The sequence below is a fragment of the Ceratina calcarata genome, unplaced genomic scaffold (assembly GCF_001652005.2).
Source record: "Ceratina calcarata isolate Rehan_Ccalc_2016 unplaced genomic scaffold, ASM165200v1 scaffold120.2, whole genome shotgun sequence".
In the NCBI taxonomy this organism is placed as follows: Eukaryota; Metazoa; Arthropoda; class Insecta; order Hymenoptera; family Apidae; genus Ceratina; species Ceratina calcarata.
Genome location: NW_017132980.1, coordinates 37,301 through 48,070, shown reverse-complemented (window position 1 = coordinate 48,070; position 10,770 = coordinate 37,301). Strand labels below are relative to the sequence as shown.

General features: G+C 38.8%; 1 protein-coding gene across 1 annotated transcript in view; it reads right to left on the bottom strand.

The window, feature by feature from the left end:
• The window catches only part of LOC108626176 (uncharacterized), a 72,969-nt gene that overhangs the window by 36,158 nt on the left and 26,041 nt on the right, over positions 1-10,770 (bottom strand). The gene's annotated exons all lie outside the window — the stretch shown is intronic.

The window sequence follows — 10,770 nt, the reverse complement described above, 5'->3', positions numbered from 1 at the left end:
TTTATACATTATTATTTGTACATTTGCCCAAAAGCAATCAAAATGATTTCCTTGGGCAATATCTAGTGTTAAGAAATTATCATTAACGTGCACTTTGATACACGATATGCATTGAGTACAACATTTATGTATTTATTTGTAAATACATAAAACTCTCAGTCTAATCATACTTCTTTTCGTATCATCGGTTTCACGACGAATTGCAAGTGAGAGTTCTATGAATTTTCTCCGATCCCTATGAATTCCTTGGGAGATCAGACGTTCGGTCCCAAGTCACTATCGATTCATCGGGTTCGTTCTTCTGGTGTTCGGTATTCTGGGGAATAAATCATTCGTAATCCATTCGACTGTCAATCAAGAGGACGTTCTGTCTCTCTCTCTCTCTCTCTCTACCTCTATTCCCTATTCGATGTTGGATGTTACAAAACCAGTTAAATCAATTCGAGGAAGACGGTCTGATAAAAGAAGGAACACGCGTGTCGCCGCGGCGAATGATAAATTTCCACGTTTTCCCCAACCCGAAGACAAATGCGTTGTTTGCTACCCTGGCTTTCCCTGCGCCGTATAAACAATAGTTCCATGTTTTAGTATTTGTATAGCCGCGGCTAGGCTGTCGTCCAAACAACGTAAATTGTTAAAAACTCCAGACGGAAGTATTCAGTTCTTCGCGTTTTTTTTTACAGGTACTTCTAACAAGGCGTTTCCGTGGTGAGTAGAAATAATTTTGCAGACTCCGAGCAAAAGTGTTCGAGCTCGATAATTAAGGAATCTTTAATAATTCGCCCGCAGATATTCTGCGACGAGACGTCAAGAGCGAATCTACATTGCAATGTTTAAATGTAAAAGAAATTGTTATGCGCGTTTATCATGAATGGTTTAATTTGCATAAAAATCCGCAATCCACGTGCGACGAAAAAGGTCTCTCAGCGAAGATAGTCGCTGTTCTATATTAGTTTTGCGTTTTACTATGAGCTACGTGTCAGATTTGCATAAGACGTGTACAGAAGTCAGAACCGAGTTTCTCTTTTTGAATGGTCTCATAATTCCGCCAGCACCCTCGAGGGGAGTAGGTGCCACGAAAGGGGCAAAGTATTTATTTCTAGTGCCCTCGAATCGTTTAATTTTCCGCGTGCCGTTCGAGTGCCGACCGAATAATTGCCCTCGGAGTTCTCGATTTTCGTCTCTCGCTCCCTTTTTCTCTTCTCCCTCTAGTTTCCCAACGAGTGCCTACCGACTGCCGCGAAAAGAAATTCCTTGCTGCGACTCAAATCGCGTCCCCTACTCGATGGCGTATCGATTATCGAAGAACGTCACGAGTACTAATTACCAAGATCGCATATACTCCGATTCTGAAGTCTTAGAACGCTTACAACTGTCCATTGTGTACGAAAAAATCTAATAAATGTCAAATATCGTCTCAATTGAAAGAATCTACCGAGTTATTAAATTAATCAATAAATAATTGCGATGAGTTACGAAATAGAAAGTTTTTTTTTTTTTAATAAAATTATCTAAAACTGTTTCATATAAATTGCGTAAAATATTCTACCAACGAATTCCAAATTGTTTACATGAAAGGAGCTAATATGCTCCGTTTTATGGTGGGACGAGATAACGTTTAACTTCCGACTATAAAAATGAACTTTACGACTAAATCGGTCTAATATCGGGATCGATAAAACTCGGCCGTGCCATCTCATTCGGCTGGCAACTTCTTTACGCGTTCAACGGGGACCTTTTGCGACGCGAGCGAAGCGGAAAATCCGCGGGAAAATATTCGAGGAAGTTCGCGAAACACCGTCGGTCTTCTGAACTTTTTGTAGAAGTAAAAGTAGGAATACACCGCTAGGACTATCATGCAAATTACTTTTGCCAAGACTTCTCGAAAATTTTCAGAGAAGTCGCCGTTTAATTTTAATCCCGATTGGGATCTGGCTTTATGTTTTATGAAATTTTAGATTTAGAGGTGTTTTAAGGAAGATGTTATTATGATTAAAATTATAAAATATATTTAACTTAACTAATTCGTTTTTTCACAACGAAACGAAGTTGGATTATTTTTATAATAAGAAGCATCTGATGTATTAATAAATATAGACAGAATCGGATCGTGTGTACAATTATTGATGAGAATATAACACCGTGACCCAGATTCGTCGGATAAGGAAAAAATGGGTTGGTAACAGGCGGCTGGGAATTAATTCGACGATGTCTCGGTACGTGGAAGAGCCCGGGTACCGGATACGTGACCAGGAAGTCAGAAAGTCGAGGGAAACGAGCATCTGCGGATAACGTCCGAGATATCTCGGACCTCGTCGTCGCCGACGCTTTCAGCCGAGTCCGGAAATCGAGAGGACGTGCCTCGATATCCGCTCCTTATCGATCTCAACCCTTTCGCTCCTTTCCACCGGGCCTAATTTCGCGAAACACTGTCCGCGGTCCTCTTCAATTTTTATTAGAAAAATTCGCGATGTTCTCGTTGGAAAAACTGGGCCAATATTGGATTTCGATATTACCGAGAGACGAATGAAAATTTAATTAAGCAATTAAAACATCATGAACTGAATCTGCCTTCGACTGTGCAGACCACTCATGTGCAATTTTATGCACACATGTAACATATACTGTGTACAACAAAAATACGTGTTAGAATGCATAAACGCCATAGACGAACGTTTTAAAAATTGCACAGAGAGAAATGTTTGCAAAAAAAATTCTGCGAGATATATAAAAAATATCGGTCGTAAATTTGTATTTTTTTAAATGAAAACTCGAGGATCAATCATCTCGAATGGCTGGAGCGGTGCTCCCGTTTAAAAAATCAAAATAACAGATTCCCTGTCAAGTTTCGAAATTCAGATGGTGGATATAACTACGTACGAAGTTCGAAAATCGGTGACGAACGGCTGGATATATATATGTATATACACACGAAGATTTATTAGAGTTGAAACATTTTCGACAGTTTCGCGGCTTGCAACGATTTGAAAAACGTATGAAACAAAAATCGTATTTGGTGCTCGAGTTCTTTGATCCAAAAATTGTCACTCTTATATTTAAGTACGACAATTTAGGTAACGTTAAACGTTAAATTGTGAACGCGTTTCATGTTTTTTAAAAAAGAATTAGAACGACACTTGATCTGAGAAAGCAGTTATGTTCGCATGTGAAATCTACATTAATTACTATAGAGACACATAATGACGAACGTTATAATAGACACGTGTGGCGTTTTATTTATGTCGATCGAATCTGTCGTTGTACGATACGTAAGTAGGACACAAGCGATGGGGAACTGCAAGGGGGAGAAAGAAAAAGTTAGCCGAATCGAGATCAGAATCGCTTGGCGACGGGAAGCTTTTCGTACAGTTTTTGACGATTTTTTTTGCATGGCGGGGTTTCAGCCTCTGGCCGGGCTTTTGTCATCGTTTCCACGATAAAGAATGCCGGGGCTTTAGACGAGATACAGGCACCCGTGGCCCTTTTTGTCCCGTGGCCCGTGACGAAAAGCGTCCTGACGCTTTTATCGTCAAGCATCGTCTTTCCAGAACGACGGAAACTGTCCGAAAAAAAAAGAGGGACGGCATACATTTCGCTGCCAAATGACTGACGTTTCGTCAAATTCGGGATTCCCATATCACTTCCAACAAACTAACCGAAATAAGTTAACAGATAGATGATAGATGAAAATACGAGAAGCCCGTTTTTATACACTAATGCGTCATATTTAGATTTTATACATTTGAATAGAAGTGTGAATTTGAAAACAGTGTCACCATCAATTCTAATTTCCTTCTAACTCCATTCGTTAAGGATGTATAGGCTATATATTTAAACGATGCCAGCATGTAGAATTTGTTATTATATATTCCTATTACTAATAAAAAGCTAAAATTATAGTGATTTCAAATTTTTCATAGGTAATAGTATCACCTACAACTTTTATTCGAAGCATTTGTCGAAATTTCGCGAAAAAAAAATTTTCGATTTTTCCGAGATTTTTCCAAGGGGTACCCCTTCAGATTTTGCGAAATTTTCGTTTTTTGCCAATAACTCCCAAACCGTTTGACTTACGGAAAAATTGCATCAGATCTTTTTTGTAGAGGACGACGAGATCTACAATTTCTGTATAACAGTTTTCCCCTAGCGTCAAGAGTTAACGAGTTATTTGCAAAAAACTGTTTTTTCGTTTTTCGTCAATAACTCGTAAACTATTAATGCTAGCGACAAACTTTTATACAGAAATTGTAGATCTCGTCGTCCTCTACAAGAGAGGTTCTATGCAATTTTTCCGTATCTCTAAGGGTTTAGGAGTTATTGAGAAAAAACGAAATTTTTTTCCAAAAGTTCGCTGTTTCGACGCTGGAATGGTCGGATTTTGTCAACATCAATAAAATGCCATATAATCATATGTAACTCATTAAATATCGAAATTCGAAGAAAAACAACTTTTATTTGAAGTATTTTTCGAAATTCTGAGGAAAATAAATTTTAATTTTTGGGAGATTTTGTTAAATGATCCGACCAAACAAACGTTGCGATGATAAATCATTAAAACGAAGTATACGACACTACCAACTCCGTACTTATCAGATTTCGAACATGACATTTCCTATACGACGACTTAATACACTGTCATGTCTGATCATAAAGTTAAATTACATAATGTAATAGAAGATCAGAGATGGAGCAGAAGTTTGTACAGACATTATGTTGAACTCTGTATAATAAGCATCGCTTGCACAACTTGTAACGTCGATATGGAGACCCGATTCGGGACGTTTTGAGCACGACACGTTTCCCGGGTAAAACGCGAGGGAAACTTAGAGAAGAGGCGGACCTAGTTCGAAGACTTCGCGCCATTACGACACGGCAGGTATTCAGATTCAAATGACGTTCGAGCTGCCGTAGTTACTGCTATATACGCACCTACACCCATCGGACGGGGTTGTAACAATCACTGCGATGTGGAATCACGTCCCTCGTTACTCGACAGTAAGATTCTACGAGTTTAACAACCGGTCATTTTCCTTCGCAGTTCAAAGATTACGCATGCAATCGCAGGCGAGATATTTTCTTTTCTCGTTTGCAGAAATGGCATTACACAGATTGAATAAGAATCGCCATTTAACATGACACGTTGCTTAGTGATTTCATTGATAAGCCAGAAACAAATGAATTGTAGTTTGTATGTTACTTCGATAAGCTCTGCCAAACGAGGAATTCATCTATAAGTTCTTTTTTAACGATACAAAAAAAATCGATGGCTTAACGTGAAGAAAGGTCAACTATTTTCTGTTATAAGTCTACTCCCCCGTTGCGTGACACGTCGAGGGACGAGGAGAGCTCTTTTGATGCATCATCTTGCAGAAAATATAGAGACTGCATGGCCATAGAGCCTGATTTTACGAGATATCGATTCTCGTTCAAAAGGCAGAACCTCTTCTGGATCCATCCTACCAAATTTCATGTTCCTCGCTGGATGGAACCATAACAAATCCCTCTACGATTTACGAGGAGAAAAATTTTGAGAAATTGAATTCTTATTCCAGTCGAGGGTTTCATTTCTTCGTAGCAAGTGGAATAAGAATGGTTGATTTCCATTGAAAAGAGCTTGATTACTATCCTCCGTTGGTTTCGTAGATAAGAAATGATTTTGAAAATGGTGAATTCAGTTTAAATAGTTACGACAAACGAGAAGTCAGGAATATTTGAATTCTCAAATCGATTCTACTTTCCAACACGTTTCGTGTAGAAGAAATGATCTTTTTATATAGATTATTTATAGACATTTTATATAGACATTTTAGATAGATTATTGTTACGTGAAGTCGCGTGTCTAAATATGAATATTTGAACGATCCAGTCGATCTTACCTTCCGGAACGAAATGTAACCCCCATAAAATTGCAGTAACGATATTTTCGCTTACACGGGAGACAAAAGAGAGCTATGGATGTTATAAAATAGCTGGGTTTTAAAAAAGGCGCGATGAAAATATCGCGTAATAACTCGGGAGGAAAGCTGCGCTGGCTGGCTGGTCCGAGATCGCAGGCACAGGTGACAACGTTTATTACCGTTTCGCTTGGTCCGATGACTTATTACCAGGCGCCGGGTAATAACGATCCGGTGGATTTATCGCGGCCGGCTGTTAACCCGATATGAATCGATATATGCACGCACCTGCATATCCACCGTGGCGCCGTGCCAATTTTCATATTCGAAAATACTGTTCTCGGATACCGGTTTCAGTTGACCGCGATACCTCCCGCTGCGGGGACCGGGAATTATTGATTCGCCGCGTGAAATATCGCTTTCTTCTCGTCGTTAATTAACCGTTTCCCACGTCCAAGTATCATGCACTGGAAAACGTGATGATAATCAAGTTCGAGAAGATTTTTTCACTAAAACGTGAATATTTAAAAAATTAGATAGTGTCATAATAAAAATTCATAGGCCAAGAGCTGAGATTTATTATTTTTCTATCAGTATCTATTATCAATTGAACAAATGAAACATGTTTGATTATTATATTGCTTACTTCATTCGTTAATCTCGAATTTTTTTTTAAATCTCAAATGGAGGGAATTATTTAAGGAGACTAAGGGAAATGTAGAATTTTGAAGTATATGTAATGGTACCGGAAGGATTTAATCATGGGGTTTATTATTTGTTAGCTACTCGAGGGTTTTAATATCCGAGCACAGTAGTTTCGAATCGTTCGAACTCGAAAATCGGGAGAATTTCCACGGGACACGAGAGCACTTAGCGGCGATTCTCAGACACATCGGCTGCCGTGGCTTGATCAATATCCGCGGAAAGAAATAGGTCGCTCTTATTTCCGGTCCCCGGTGATTCCATTTAAAGTTCAGACGCTAGGCGCGACGCGAGCGAAGCCTTGATTCCGCGATTCTCCATGCTCGTAAACGTCTTCCAAAGGCCTTCCATCGCAAACGTTATTATATTTTAACGTTGCTAACAGAATCTTTCGGAATTGTCTTAATAAAAGATCCGACGGTAGGGCAATATATATAATAAATTCCACGGTCCTCTCGATCGGTTATGAAAATGGTCTAAATTCAATGAAATTGAGATTTTCATTTGGACGGTGTCGTATTGATTTATATTTCAATATGAAGAATCTGATTTCAGAGAATTTTTCTATAAATGTACGAAATCCACGGCCTAATTATAAGACAGTGATACTTTAAATCCTTTGTGAAATTCAATAAAAGTAGAGAAACATTTAAGACCACTCGTGAAATGGATTTCCTTATTACTAAATAAAGAGCAGAATTGTAATTAATTTCTGAATGCTCTCAAGCTGTTTTATAAAACTTTATAAACGCAATCGTCCCGTGGAGCGTCGTTGGAAAATATTTCCAATAGCAAATTGCAGGATCCTGTTTATCCGAAAAGAACTGTATTGTCGGAGAGATCGCGCGATTAATTCCAACGACGCGGAAACATTCTATCGCGAACAATGCTGTAATTAAGGCCCTTTCCCACCCCAGCTCTCCTCGTTCCGCTCGCACGTGGAAAATTGCACGCAGATTTCATAATGGATCCCGGGGACGGCTAAGAGCCCGTTGGATCTCATTATTACATTAATCGGCGCCGTTTCTGAATTAACCAACAGCATTCCGAGAATCTTCGCCCTTTAGCAACCCTGGAATAAATTCATGTTCTTACTTAGTAATTTTTACAGCCGTTTTTGTCCGATTCTTAGCCCTAAATTTTTACGTGGAATACAATTTATTTATTTAACGATTAAGTTTTTTAAAATAATCCTTTTATGAAAATCGTGTAGAACAATTCGATGTGCCTTAGCAGAAATCTGCAGAGAGTAAGAGAAGGTTTAAGTTTGATCTTTGAAACTGATACAAATGTTTTATTTCGCATAAAGATCTAAAGTGTAACAATCGCTGTTTACGCGTATTTTCCTTTATAAAGAATTCTAACGTATTCTTTTTATGTTCTTTCGGTCTCTTGTTTGGTAAATATCTTAGGTTCGATTTTTCGTTGGGAATAGGTCCATGCGCCCCGTCGGAAATTTTCGCATTGTTCGAGAGACACGAACTCTCAAAGGGTGCGAAGTGGAAAGTTTCGAAAGGCAGCCGGGGGCGAGAGTGGCAGGAATTCTCTCTCTTTCGCATCATCTCTACGATTGCATAAAGGTCTTCCGTATATCGGAACCGCTCCCGGCTTCGCCCTCTCCCTTTTATTCTCGCGTCCCTCTCTATTACTCGCAGCTATTCGTTGCTCTAGGCTTCCCTGTTTCACGATACATCTCATTTCTTCACCGTGAAATGATACCACCGCGCGACGAAGGTGGGCAACGATAAAAATATACGTCCTCCGATACGAATTACGTCTCATCGACTGACAAGAGGATGTCTGGAAGATATTATGACTGAAATATATTGCATACAAAAAATTCATGGCTATTTAAATTCTACGATAAAAATGAGTTCTTTAATTTATTAATATAAATGAATAATAAAAATTATTTTTATGATCAAACGTCACATGCGATATTTTATAATCATTGTACGTATATAAAAAAAATTAATCATAGACAGGTTTTGATGACACGCAGGTTGACAAATGGAGATATTTAGTATATGTTTTGCTGTCGACTTGAAAATAGTTTCGGAAAAGAAAGAAATATTTCCAGACGGTGTGGCGTGTTTCCCGGTTGAATCAATCTGGCGGGGCTCGTTCATGGGGAATTTTCCCCTCGGATGTGTCCGTCAGAAGTATCTCCTTCAGATAAGGTCTGCCTCTCTCTCTCTCTCCACCATTCTTTCCCGAGTCCCTTCCATCTCGCCAATCTGTCTTTATCGCGTCGGAGGAAATTCCTCACAGGCGCGAGAGGAGGATTCCTCGAGCGTCGTACACAAGCCATCTACTGAGAATTTGTCCTTTCCACCCCAGGTCTCAATCAATTTTTCCTATTTTTCATCGCACATTTTCATGTCTATCGAAATTATTAAAAAAATCATATAAGGAGCAACGTTTTAAATAATTTTCTCCCTTCGTCCAATAGTTTCATATTAATTGACGTGACAAATCGCATAAATTCTGTTATCATTTATGAGAACATAAATATGTAATTCTGTCGGTTGCCCTCGGATTTATGTTGGTACCAGCGCATTAGCAGTGCGGGAGCAAAGTGTTAGTTGCCACAGTTAATTGTCGCGATATCGAGCCCGATAATTAAGGGATTAGGCGAGCACGGTTCTCTCGAGTATAAATTAGAAGCGGTGTACGTCTCAGAATTAGTGCGTGCTGTTTGGCTGCACAAGACTGCGCCATACCTATGTACACACGTGATTTATGCAATTGTACACCACCACTCTATCGGATTAAGCGAGATCGTTGTTTGGAATGCAACCGAACCTGAACATGGTTTCACGTTTACTTAAACCAAGTAGTCTCAACGTTTCTTGTTTCCTTAAAAGAGAATTCACATGAAAGATTAGATCGTTCCCTGTCTAGACGTTTAATCTGTTTATTGTACGCCTCATCAGATTCATTGATTAACATTACACATGTTTATTTATTTATTTTTTTTTTTAATTGCACTAAGTAATCAATTTTAATAATTGGAGTTTTGATAATAATGCGCCTAAACGAGCTATTACAAAATATAATTAATAATGTATTTCGATTGTATGCATTAATGCAACATGTAATTTAAATTAGGTGTTGCAATTTTATTATGAAATACTGAATTAAATCAGTCATGTTCTTTGCTGGATGTTTACTCAACAGGAAGCAAGACAGGGTGAAGTCAGAGAGCGGAGCGGAATTTGCATTTGGCATAATCCTTTTGAGTCTCGCGTTTGTTCGGGAGTTCAGAGGGTAATGTGGATCGCGTTACACGGAACGCCTTTCGGGGGTTACACGCAGCCGAAACAAGGCTAACGAGTAAAAGTCACGTAACCGTAGACGTAATTACAGCGAAAACGTGCAAATCAATTACGGCTGCCCTGTGTGTGCCACGTTTCCGTTCTAGAACGTGAAATTATCCGTAGGACAACGTGGGACGTAGCACCGTTTTAACGATGTTATTGCGAACAAGCCAGTTGCAAGTCTCAGTCAGGATTTAAAAATGTTTGTTGCTCGCGTTTCGTAAACAAATAAAAACGACGTCATAAATGCTGTTCAAATTTGACATCACGAATAGTGTTAGCTTGTAATTTCATTTTTATTATGGCAATGGAGTATAATTTTTATTATGCGAACTGAAGGAAGGATTTCCTAAAAATGTTTTATTCCTAATTAAAAAATACGTGTAAAACTGTTACGCAATGTCTAAGTCTCTTTAAACCGAGAGAACTTGATTAAACATCTGTTCAGCAGCAGTCAAACATCCTTTGGAATCCTCGAGACTAGGCGCTGCCGCCACGGTGAACCTCGGATTAAGTCTCGTCGAAGCGATTGTGATTTAAGCGGGACCGGCTTATAATGCGCTCGTATCGGTAATTAATATCGGCGATGGTGATGCAACAGCCAGAGCCTAATTAACTGGTGTCGCGTGCAGAGAACAAAGAATCCACGCGACGGAAATACTCGTTCTAAATCGTTTTCAACGAACTAAATTGTTTCACGAGACAGTCTGTACTACTTTTCTACATATACAGAGAGAGAGAGAGAATCAATAATTGACATATAAATAAAATAATGGTTATAGAAATAATTTGATTCATTAGAAAATGTTTTATACGAATTTTGGATTTAATGAAACTTTTTATCTTAATAAATC